The 12861-nt window shown below is 41.9% G+C and overlaps 1 protein-coding gene and 1 pseudogene across 2 annotated transcripts in view; one reads left to right on the top strand and one right to left on the bottom strand.

The window, feature by feature from the left end:
- LOC131690732 (roundabout homolog 2-like) overlaps positions 1-12861 on the bottom strand; it is an 834482-nt gene that overhangs the window by 647131 nt on the left and 174490 nt on the right. The gene's annotated exons all lie outside the window — the stretch shown is intronic.
- Positions 6013-9186, top strand: LOC131687010 (uncharacterized; annotated as a pseudogene).

The raw sequence follows: 12861 nt of genomic DNA, 5'->3' as shown, positions 1-12861 counted from the left end.
CTTTAGATGTCGGTGAACCCCACATCGGAACAACTCATGGAGTACAGAATATTACCACCAGTGGCACCACTGCCTCCGTCCGATCTATCAATATCTATAACGCCCCTTTATTTCATTCAATCGTCAAGTTTGAGTGGTGTTTGCGATCCTCAGTTTCCGTATGCGTTGACAACGATTGATGAGGTGCACACTAATGGAATTTTTGTTTTTAACAGTGCACTACACCGGTGTAGTCGCTGCTATAAGTTTGGGCAGATTTCGATTACTTTTATCGTGGATCGGAATAGGTTAGTTAGTATGCCTCACTTAGTACTTGTAGCCACTATTCAGAGCATCCTATTTGCAGAATCACGTATTAATACATTAATGCTATCACCCTTATTCTTGTTTACGACGAATGCGAGATTCGCTCGAAAGCGGTTCGAACTAATAGTAAGCCAGTTTGATTTTACTGTTATAAACGAGAATACGAACCACTTTCGTTCGAATATCGCATTCGTCGTAAACAACAATAAGGGTGTATATCTTTGAGGAGCTTTTTTTGCTTAGATTTTACTTATAAAGTTGCTTTGTATAATTCTCTCAAAATTCTTCAAAAGGTCCTTTGTGCAAATAAGAACCTGTCTTTAGCCAAAGATGTTTATTCTATTCATCGCACATATTGAACGATCTTAGGGGCGCCCCGAGCTATAACAAATTATCGAAGTTTGATCAAATGAAATTAATCTGGCGGTATGAACATTAATACTTCATTATTAATAGATACTTCATTATTAATATAAATAAAAACAGCAATGCATATTAACAGGGAAGTTTTATTCACAAGGACTAAGATTTTGAGCAGTTCATTCAATTCACTTGGTCATGCACAGAGGTTCAAGTCAAGACAGCATAACCATCATGTGCTATCGGTTGAGATAACTAAATATCATTCACGGCTGACCGTTGATGGCTGACCGTTGATTGACATCCTTGTTATTGAAAATCTGCACAGAATTGGTGATAGAACATTCAATTGGATGATTCGCTTAGGTGGAAAACAATTATTGTTCAACCGCTGGTCTCGTTTGTCCCACATGTCTCAAACCTTGGTCATTCATTCTTGTTGGAAACGCCCTTCCATATTGCAGATTTGTTGGCGGTAGCAAAAGACAATTCACCTCATTCATTTTCTTGGATCCCACTAGCCGTATACACTGTTCTTTGTTAATGAAGATTCTCAAACAACTGTTTTTTCGAACGTTAAGCAAATCTGGAAGGTCTTATGTTACCGGTGAGTGTTATGATGCCTGCATAGTTTTGGTTTGCCAAAGATTGTTTTGCAGTGGAAAAACACTAGTGTTATGAATCGAACCGTGTTTTTGGTTTACATTTTGCATCCTTTGCCGCATGCCACGTCCTTATTGCTAGGAGTTATCAAGACAAGCGCCCTCACTTTGCGTCCGCTGCCGGTGGTCGTGCTGCATCGTTGTCTGACGCAGCTACTCGGCGGTGATTTGTATCACTACTGAAACGAAACAATTAAGCACTTATATTGGATTTATTCAAAGCAAACCTACCTATGCCACTTCGGCATTTTATGAACTGGCAGGCTAGAATTTCACAAGATTCCGGCCAATTTAATTTGGTTTATTATTGTTGTCACAATATTTTCCTCTGTGTAACCGGGGGTTACAGTTATTAGGAAAATATAACAACTCATTTATCAGTGCTCCTAGTTTCCTGCATTTTGCTTCAAATTTCAAATTTGACAGTTCCAGTTACCTCAGTCACTGAGGGGTAGTCAGATTTGTGATACAGTTTCGGAATGCAAGTGTCTCGTCGTGTCGTTGTCTAAACCGTTCTGCTCGATTCTGTCTCCTTGTACGCTGATATAGGCTAAGCATGTTCCTACAATAAAGAACGGGGGATGAAAATTCAAGTGGACTTTGAACGGAATAAACGTTATTTCTGCTCTACGGTTCGTGATGTGGTATTGTGAGAAACACGGGTCTCAGTTCAGAAAGGTCTGACGAAAAATGAAACGATTCTCTGGTTAATGTTAAAGCAGGCTGTGTAAAATTCTAGTAACCTTCCTGAGGAGCCGTGAACTCCGCATTGTATTGAAAAAGTGACTTTCAAGTTCGCAACACTGACAACATAAGTTCCATAGGAACTTCCTCACTGCATAAACACACGGCAAAGTTAAAAAAAATTACGCATGGAACTCTTAACAAGTTTAAGGCAAGAAATGCACAGAGGAATTTCACGTTTCACAAAAGATAGTTATTAAAATTAGCCTTCAATTTAGTGTTTGGGTAAATGATGCTGCACCTATTACCGAATCAAAATAATTGTGGAATTTATTAGCGTTTTTGTTTTTATCTCGTGCTACACCGTTGTAGTGCAAAAAAGAGAGTGATTACACCCTAGTTTAAATATGTGGCACCAACTATACCGGTGTAGTGCACTATTAAAAAACGAAAATGCCATAAGCTTTCAACGATAGTTTCCTCGTTATGTTGCTAAATGAATCAGTGTCCAGCTGATCCAATTGCATCGGGTATTGGGTTAAGCGAATGTGGCGAAATATACATCTGTGTTCTGAAATCGCACAAACCGAAAACGGACACGAAGTAATCATCTCCATATTCTGAAATAAAGCCAATTTCATTCATCCTAACACTCCTCCTCGGAAATCGAGAAGTCGGCTCTTGCCCGGTTCATATTTTACACAACCTCCCTATTCAGCACTCCATTACTGTCATCCCACAAATTACGCCAACGGTTCGCCTGCTATGACCTCCTCAGCTCATCTCACATCGCGCACAAAGCACCAGGCGCCAAATTCCATCCGATAATTCCCCTCACAAATCTTATTAAAAATCAATTACAGCACAACACTTTCTTCGTACCGGGGCAGGGAGTCGAGACCCTGGGTGTCTTTGTATCCACAGCATGTATGAACATATGCGGCAGTGCGAGCAGCACCAGCAGTACAATCGGGCGCATTCATTGCCTTTACCTCGATACACGCGCCCGGGGTTCCTCCGTTGCTACCGCCATTGCTCGCGTCATTATTTAGGATGACATTAACGACCGCCATTCTGCCACAAAGCTGTCAACGGGCGGTGCTTAGTCTTGGCCTCTTTGCCCGATAACTGGCCGAGACTCCCAGGCCCGAAGTGGAACCGGACAGTCGGAGATCGGAACGCGGAAGAGTCAGAGGATCTCCGCTAGGAAATTTATGCGATTGTGTATTGGAAAGGTTGCAGTCTCTGATTTGGTTGTAGGTAACAGTTGTTTTTGTTGTTTCGATAACTGTGTTGCGGTCAATGAAAGATTTGCAAGATAGTACAAACGAGCGTTGATTTTTGTACGAAACAGCAAATGCAACGCGGCAGTGACTGGTGGCGTTTGAAGAAGTTTTAATTTTGAGGTGAAAAGTTCCTTTTAAAGTTTTTGGAGCTAGCGTCAATCCGGCGCTAGCTTAGTCCTGTAATTAAGTTAGTGTCGGATTCTGATGAGACGAAGTCGAGACGCAAATTCAATAGCTAATTTAGTTATAGGTTTTGTGCTCTTCACGCGCAAAGATGGTTTTAAACAATTTTCGCCTTAATGCCGCAAAAAAAAAAATTTCTCCGCTAAGGAGAAATATAGCATAATATTTTTTCAAGTGGTAGACAGTGATTCTCGTAGCAAGGTAAGAGATAATTTTGCTTGTATATCCGTGAATGAAAAATCCGTCAACTTATAGATTCCAGCAGCTGCGTCCAACCCGTTCATCACTAATTTCTAACTGGTAGTCGAACAGATATTGGTCCCACTTCTCGGAACCAGTTTTTCCAGCGACAGGCACCAAACAACCAACACGTGGTCGATTAGTACTCGTCGCAAGACTCTGTCTGCCCTGGAATGCCCCTCGTGTAAGGGTTTGAGCACAGACCGAAAGCCGACAACCGACAGACACTCCGTGATCGTTTTCCTGACATAGGTTTTCAAAAATTTATTTATGTTTTTCGATACCTCTACCGTCGTGTCCGGTAACCGCGTGCCGTCCCCCCTTCTGCGGCAGCAGAATCCCATTTATCATGGAACATCTCGTTCGTCACACTACGAGCCAACCTCGTTTTAGGTGTAAATGTAGTTCGATGGAGACACTCTGTAATGCATATTTAAATGTCTCGTTTCGAAACGGAACTTTGCTGCATGTTTTTTCTGCTCTTTGACAGCAATGTACAAAATGCACTCTCGCTGGAAATAGCTTTGGCTTGATGTTCGGTCTCGGCTCTTCTTCCTGTCGCCGGGCTTCGTTCGTTTGCTAACGAGCGGAGGAGGAGGGCATATGTTAAATGTTTTATGGGTTCACACAAACTTCAAAAGATGGAGAGTACATTCTCGAGCTGTCGATGAGCGGTTTCAGAAGTGCACGTGATCTATTGACGCCAGTTGTTGACCTTTTGACAGATGATGGGTAGCCTTGGCGACGGGCGGCATTGTGGTGTCGTCGCCTATTCCGTAACCGAGCTGCAAGATAACCGGAGGCACTCTCTTTGTGTTTGGGTAGGAAGGAATGAAATTGATATTTGGTAGTTAAATTTTAAAGTTGAAACGGCCCTTTCAGATGTTTTCATTTCCCGAAATGACCAACCGCCGGATTTATTGTTGCCGCAACGTCCCGCCATTCGTTTATGGGACGCACTAAATTTCAATTCATTACCGTTTACAAATTTGTTGGCATCATCGTCGTAAAAGGTCGACTACTGGCCCCGCAGTAGGCTTGGCGATGATGGTGATGATGCGAGTGTTAAGTGTTGTGTTACGTCTAAGAGCTATTGAAGGGAAGATATACTACCTGAAATCAAAAAGAAAATAAAATGTCCATCAAACTTAGAGAAATGTTTCAGTTAATAAAATAGTTGAGTGAAATACCACAAAGCATCCAGTTGCTCATCAGCCAGTCTTAAATTCTTCGTCTCTAGCTAAAAATGCTCCATCGCATCTAAATAAACGCGCTTATTACTCACGAAACGCCTATGGGCGTTTTATCTCCCATTCTTAAATTTTTTGGATGTTTACGTAATCTATTAAAGTCCAAAGCCCAAACACTCAGCCTCGAAATTGCTCCTGCGACTTAAAAGTCAATTTCGTTCTCTTAACGGTGGTTCCGCGCTTCCGTACAATTTTCCATCCCCCTCCCCGCAATAAAAAAGATTGGGCTGGTGTCGAGGCCAAACTTAGGAATTCGGTCTATTTATATTCAGTGGAAAATACGTCCTCCACTGTTTGAAGATGGAAAGCGAGGGAAATTAGATTAAATTGTATCCCCTCTGACACACAGTTTTCAACTGAATTTCGATTGACGTTGCGTTAGGTAGCGGTTGGAAAATACGGTACGCTTGGTAGATTACAATTCAGGCTGCTAGTGAGAAGATGGTACATGGAATGGACATACGCTCAGTCGTGTTCAATAAACCAAAAAAAAAATGAAATGAGATAAAAGCTTTTGACAAACGCTTTTTGTGAATGCAAAAAATAAAGTTTGTGTCTTCTGTGGTTCTAATCCTATTTATTAAATTTATCACTGTAATTCAGCTAATGTAGAAGATAGCTTTCCAATAACGGGTCCCGTTTCGAAATATTTTTTTCCCTTTACGGGCAACTGTGGCCGAGGGTGGTGGCTAGCGGGTTTCATACATCTTTGACCTGACGGACGAAGCTATGGTACCTTGAACACAGGCAACGCAGATCCAAGGCCATCATTGGAATGATAAGGTCTGCGTTTGAGATATACTTCCCCCAATTGCCAGACGAAAACCTGTAATTATTGCGAGTGACATTGTATGTAAAGTCTAATTATGAGTCCTGTGGTGGTGTGTGTGTGCGTGAAAGGTGTGAGTTTTAGTGTTCGAGGCCAGGGGTGCATATCTGTCTGCCTTTGCACCGATCTTGTTGAGTCCGTCAAAACACGGCTCTGGGCATGAAGCGGCGACCTCCGAAAGTGGTCTCGTACCTTCAGCAACAACAGCAGCAGCATCAGCCCCGATCGTTCCGAGAAAGAAAAGTGCCGAACGATCGTGCCACCATAAACAGCTGAAGGAAGCACGCGGAGGAAACACAAGTTTTCTTCACCATCTGTGATTGTAACACATTCCAACACCTCGCGGTATACATAAAAAAAATAAAGAAAGGAGCATAGAAGAAGGAAATTAGCTTTTAAGGATTGCATAATATTACTAGTGCTACGTAAACAAATCCTCGCAAAACACGGAAAATGTCACAAGGGACATACGTCAGCAAGTATGCTGGCGAATTCTGTAAATTGGTCGTTGAAGGCGACCAAATCAAAATTCAAAGACTTTGTGCTGGGCTATCAAACTCCGGAAGATCTGAACACCCCACTGCATCTATCGATCGTTGCCCAGCAGAATCGCAATGACATCATTCAATTCCTCATCGAATCCGGTACGGATTGCGATCTGCGGAATTCGATGAACCTGACCGCTTCCGAACTAGCGATCAATCTAAACTTTCTCGACGTGACCAAATTCATGCTGGCGATAGAGTTCCGCAACCTGTCGGACTATCGATGCTTCTACCGGTTGATTCGCCGTGGATCGGTCCCGCTACTTCAGCTGTTTCTCGAGCTGAAAAACTTCGATGTTCACCAGCAGATCCACTTTCTGTCAGAAACTGGATCGGTTAAAGTTCGACAAGGAGCACGAAAATCGCATCGATCTGATTGTGGAGTATACGCGGTATCTAACCGGGCAGTACGCCACCGACAGTCTGAACGACTTTGACGACAAGTTCCTGTTGGCAGTTAAAATCATCTACGACAATCTGTTTTTCATCAAGGACAAACACGAGTTTGCCCATCTTCCAATGGTAGAAATTGAAAGATGTCTTGCGACATTCCTGGCGATTTTCAAGAAAAATCCAGACTACGACATCTACAAGCTGATCATCAACAAGAAGCAGTTGCTGCTTATTCTGACGGCTGTCTGCGACGAGTTGGATAAAATCAAAAAAGATCTGCTGGACAAGGAGAACCGCAGCCAACAGAAGTGGACAAATGATCTGTTTCTGCACTTGATGCACCGCTGAAAAAGAAACTTATTTACTACGTAAAATCAAGACTCAAAGCGAATCCGGAGCTGCAACGCTATTCAGGCGCGGTTGGTTAACAACTTGTTCAAAATGGAGCTGGAAATCGTACGGGCGGAGATGAAGACGAAACAGTTCCTAAATCTTACAAGAACCGTATCCCGGAAGAATTACGTTGTGTTGATGGGATTTCTAGGGTGCAGTTACCTCAGTATCAGGTTACGAGCGAACTGGCGATCAAGCGAACACTGCAAGTTCTGGCAGATACCAGCAATAGTACAAAATACAGTCCACGAATCCAGCGGAAGATTCTGCCGCTCAATTTGGACATTGAGCTGAGGGACTACTACACACCGAACGTTTCGCTATAAAGCTGTGCTCCGATAAGCTGGAGAATCGGTTGATTCCGTTCGCTGAAGTGCAGTGTAGTCTCGCTGAAGTGCAAGTGGAAGCGTACAAATGCTACCTAGGCAATGTGCATCAGCTGAAGGATCGTGTTCAGGTGAAAACCTATAATCAGTACGTAGGAGAGGCGAATCGGTTGTCCTTTGAGAATCACACCCTCGATTATCTATATTTTGAGCTTGAAGACTGTATACGAGCGGTGGAGGAACTTCAGGAAACCTTCAACCAGTAACATGACGATAAAATGAGCGATCTGCTGAGGTGTATCCACGAGCCGTTAGCCCACCGGTATGAGATGTTACTACGGGAAGGTAGTGGTTTGCTGGCAACAATCAGTTTCAACTTCAGCACCAGTATACTGTTGGGCACTGCCAACCAGGACATGGCCAAGATAAAACGAATCGTTCGTAGTTTCCTGTACGAAAGGTACCCAAAGTACGACATCAGAATTTTTTGCCCTCGAGTTCGTCGTACTTCACGAACAGCTTGCGATCAACTACTACGACAACTGTTTCAATCTGGACAAAAAGTACGCCGTGATGACGATGTTCATGAAAACTACCAACCGCCTAATCAACGACGCTATCGTAAAGCGCAACAAGCGAATGTATCACGATAAATTCCAATCCTATCTTTACTCTCCTACTTACTGAAGCTGATTGGACAGTTCCTGCCGTGCAGTGACTTCAACGAAGTAACTCAATTCATCAACGAAGCAGCTCCACATGTAGAATTTGCGCTGGAATTCTGCGAAATTCTAACCGACCTGAACGTGTTCCAGGACAACTCGTACGTACTGAAGCCCCAATCGTCGATCATCAGCGGTACGAACCTACGCGAGTATTTGCTGCACGATCCACTGACCTACGACATGCTCACCTTCACGCACAGCACCAAGGTGAAAGTCTTCCTGAATGGACTGATCTTCAAGAGTAATGACTTCAAGCTGTACCAGCCGGCTAACAATTTGAAGGTGAACATTAACATTACAAAATGAAGTGGAGTTGGGTTGAACAGCAGGAGCGCCTGTTCAAATCAGTCGAGAACATTGATTTGAAGTTGCTGCAAGCACTGACACCGGACTACGCGGATATTCGAGAGATGAGATCGGATACGTTGTAGGAGCAGGCTCCGATTGCCGAGTACTTGACTTCCTGGCTGATGACGTTCAAGCGATTTCGTTCGAAAAGCAACAGTTCTTCCAATATTTGCTGGTGCGAAGCTTCGGATCGTTGTTTGTCGATGCGCACGTCAATCTGACGGGGCTACACGAGCGACAGGCCACGATCCTGTACATGGCGCTGTATTTTCGAGCTTACGAAATTTTCCTGGATAATGTGAAAAGTTTGAGCTTAGCATAAATCTGTCCAAGATAGCGAAATACATCAACCACGAGTTTATCGATAAGATCGCCAAGCAGATAAAGGATATTGGTTGGAACTGTCACGGCGAGAATGGTGCCACGATTCTGGATCAGTGTATTCAGAAGGGAGACAGTCAGGCGGTTAGGAAGCTTATCAAGCTGAGTGTCGATGTGAACCAGTGCAATGCGAATGGCGGTACGGCGTTGCATCGTGCCAAATCGGTGCTGTGAACGATCAGAATCGTCTGCCGTTGAGCTACGCCATACAGTACAACGATAACGAACTTATTCCTGCGCTCATAGAGCGAAGAGCTCGAACGTTTGTATGTTAACGTGTTTGTCGCTTGCGCTAGCGAGTGTGTAACTTCGTGTGCATTAACTCGATGTTATAATCGTGTAGCTAGTCGCATATTTGCATGTATTCTTGAATGGTTGCGCGCGGAACGTGAGTCCGATGCTCAATTTTTAGTGTTAGAAGCTAGAAGAGTCCGTTTCCCCATATCACTAGCGTTCCCGGTCATGTCACCGTGGAACGTTTTGTCTAGTGAATATGGCCGTCATTGTTTGATTGGTCGAACTGAAGGTATGAGTCCAGGCTTCTATAACCGAGGGTAGACTTCTGGACGCGACCGATTCATATTCGCGCGAGCGGTGGATTTTTTTTGAATATGTGTAGATGATTGCAATTGCATGTTCGCCTTTGTGGCCAGGTTTGTGTTATCGTGAAGGAAACGAGCGTTTGTACGATTGGAATGGGAGAGATTGTGAGTGTATATGAGAAACATGCAATTAATTGTGTTAGTGAGTGTTAGTATGAATCTAATTTTGGATATAGTAATAAAAGGGTAACATGCCGAATAAAGAGATAAGATGCAAAGATATTAACTAGAAGTGTATAAATTGACCGATATTATTTTTGGTATACATCAGTAGTGGAAAATCAAAATAATAGAATTAGAACAAAAACAGGATTTAGGGGGTGGGCGTAGCGTAGTTGGTAAATCGATTGCCTTGTACGCAGCGCACCTGGGTTCGAGTCCCGACCCCGCACATAGGGTAAGAAATTTTTCGTAAGACATTTTTCTAACCCGAAGAGGCGAATGACTTTAAGATAAAAACCTCTTTAATCGAAAAAAACAGGATTTCATCATACAATGCTGACTGCCAGTGTCCACAGGCTGTTGGCTGACTGTTAGTTTAGGCTGGTGCGGAGTATGAAAAAACACAAAACATAAAAAAGCCCATAAACCCTCTCGGTCTTCTCGATGCACCACTATCGAGGCATAAAGCAATAACCATCTTAAAACAGTTGTCTGTCAGGTGCTGCTCGATGATGTTTGCAATACCGTCAAACCCGTCAACCTAGGGGAGGGAATAACGGGTCCCGTTTCAGAATAATTACAAAAAAATCGCGTAAGATTTTTACAGTTATTAACTCTCATTCTACTCAACAGAATACCTAACTTTCTATACCATTAGATCGGAAATATTAACATCATTATTTCGATATTTTCGTTCAACATAAAATCCTCATAAGACTAATTTCTCCAGTTGATTTTCGTCCTCAATAATTCCAGATTCGTCAACAGTTACTAGGGCCTAAATTGCGAGTGAATTCTTTTTTTTTTAATCGGGAATAAAGCACCTTTTACATATAGTCCGATTAAGCTGCCTAGGTAGAAGGTATTTTTAGAAGGTTCTCATCAGTAAAAAAAAACTTCTGTACCAAACGGAGTATCAATCTCAACCAGTTCACAGTTCGTGAATGCAGTTCCATTGTACCAAACGAAATCGCAATATTTTTGCACTTTCTGGACGGAAATAAGTGCACGTGTTTTGTATTCAAAGTCTTAAAATGTACGACTGCTATAATTAAAGCAAAAACGGATTTTTAGAAAGTCTTCCGACAACAAAGAGGAAAATGCGAGATTGGTAAGCCTATTTCAAGCAGAGCTGTCACAAAGAAGCATCTAAACATTTCATCACATACAAAAAGGTTATTTATGCAGACCCAGCCTGTTCGTTTTGTATCAGTCGATGCTCACTTGCCAAACGAGCAACATGTGGACTGTAATGTCCAGACGATACAATAAGCGGTACAAGCTCCAGATTTTCGGCAACGTTGGCATATAATTTTTATAAATAGATAGCAAAGGGATGTTTATAAATAGAGACGTCCCGTGCTCGTTCTAATCATTCATCGCTCGAATATTAAACGAGCAACGTCATGGTTATATCATCCGGACGGTACACTCGTTCGTGTATATGCAGGGAATCGGTTCACACGGTGGCACAGTGGTCAAAAATTTTGGAAAGCTGGCCAGAAGTCAAAAAATGATTAATATAATTTTCCTTCCCATTGCTCCATATAACGACGTTAGTTCACCACAGATGGCTCTGTGAGCCGCTGTATTATTACCGACAGTGCAGAGTGGTCTAAAACTAAATGACTTAGCCTTATGTTTAGGAAAGTTGTAGTACTGTGCAAGGCATCTCGTTTTGTTCAAACAGAAGCTAGAGTGGTTCTAAATTAAGCAACATTTAAAATTGAACTTTGTTAACAGTCGAATGGCTGGCGTCCAAAAGGGGCTAACCCACATTTTTACCGAAATCAACATTTTTGCATTTTTTGATAGTTCTAAGTAATCCACGTGTACTGGCATTTAAAAACTTTGAAAATAATTTTTAGATTTTTTGCTACTATCGCTCAAAGTTGACCATGGTGGACCCAGTACTAGCTGGCGTCCAAAAGAGACCAACCCCACATTGAATCTTATGGAAATTCAAGTTTTCTGGTTCGTTTTTCGAGGTTTTAACAAAAGTAGTCAATCGCGTCGCAGTCAGAAAATTTTGTGATGTAGCTCACATATCGGTGAACTCGATATAATACTGTTTGTAGTTGGATTGCATTGTACGTTGACGTTTCGGTCCAAACAGTCGTTCGTGAAGGTAAGGGACGCTCATACACTTGTTATAGTAGCCATGCATTCTATCTAAAATATATTTCTTGCACAAATGTATATTATTGAGCATATTTTTTCGAAAATTCCAGTGAAGGTGTCATGTCCTTACATTAAAAGTTCGCCGAGCAATAGTGGATTAAGAGAATAACGGTACATTGTGGTCGGAAAGTTGAAAAACGTGAAATCAATTATTATCTTTCGTTATAGAGTTATGGTGTCTTTGGAAGAGTTGCTGTATGGCACATAGCGCTTTATTTGGTTAAATCACACTAGTTCGGAATTCAGTCGCTAGGGCGGGGCTGTTATCAACTTTCTAATGAAGCTAGATAGAAATGGTGTCTTCGAGAAAGTTGCGGTTCTATCATTTTAAACATATCTTCTGAAGATGCAAACTTTGTAGGTCCTGTATGTTTCGAGATAGAGAACGTTGTGGTTAACACATTTACTTACAGATTATGTTTTCAAAACAGCGCCGTATTTCAAAACTTGTAGGACCTATAAAGTTGATATCTTCAGAAGATATATTTATAATTACCGGATACATATAACTTTGCCGTAGATACCATCTTTCTATCTCGTTCCATTAAAAAGTAGATTACAGCGCCGACCAAGCGACTGATTTCCGAACTAATATGAAATAATCAACTAAAGCGCTAGATGTCACACAATAACTTTGCCAAAACACCATAACTCTACCACGAAAGATAACGAAAGGACGTGTGAATTGTGGGTTAGCCCCTTATGAACGCTGGGTACTCCCGGTTTTGCCCCCCGAATTACAAAAATGCTCGTGAATTGAACAGTAGTTCATGTAATGATTTTATTTTTTCTAGACAATATGGGTCAATGAAATACTAATAAAATAATTTATTTCTACAATTAAAACAATGTTAATTTTGAAATGCGGTAGTTTTTTCTATTTCCTGTAAAAAATTCAAAATGTGGGTTAGCCCCTTTTGGCCGCCAGCAATTCTTGACAAACATTTTAAATGGTCCTAAGTGCTAATGAGAGCCTCTCTTTGTTTACTTTCTCTTTCGATTATT

Source organism: Topomyia yanbarensis, chromosome 3 (assembly GCF_030247195.1).
Source record: "Topomyia yanbarensis strain Yona2022 chromosome 3, ASM3024719v1, whole genome shotgun sequence".
Classification (NCBI taxonomy): domain Eukaryota; kingdom Metazoa; phylum Arthropoda; class Insecta; order Diptera; family Culicidae; genus Topomyia; species Topomyia yanbarensis.
The sequence above is the reverse complement of the archived record's forward strand: the minus strand, read 5'-3'. Positions and strand labels throughout refer to the sequence as shown.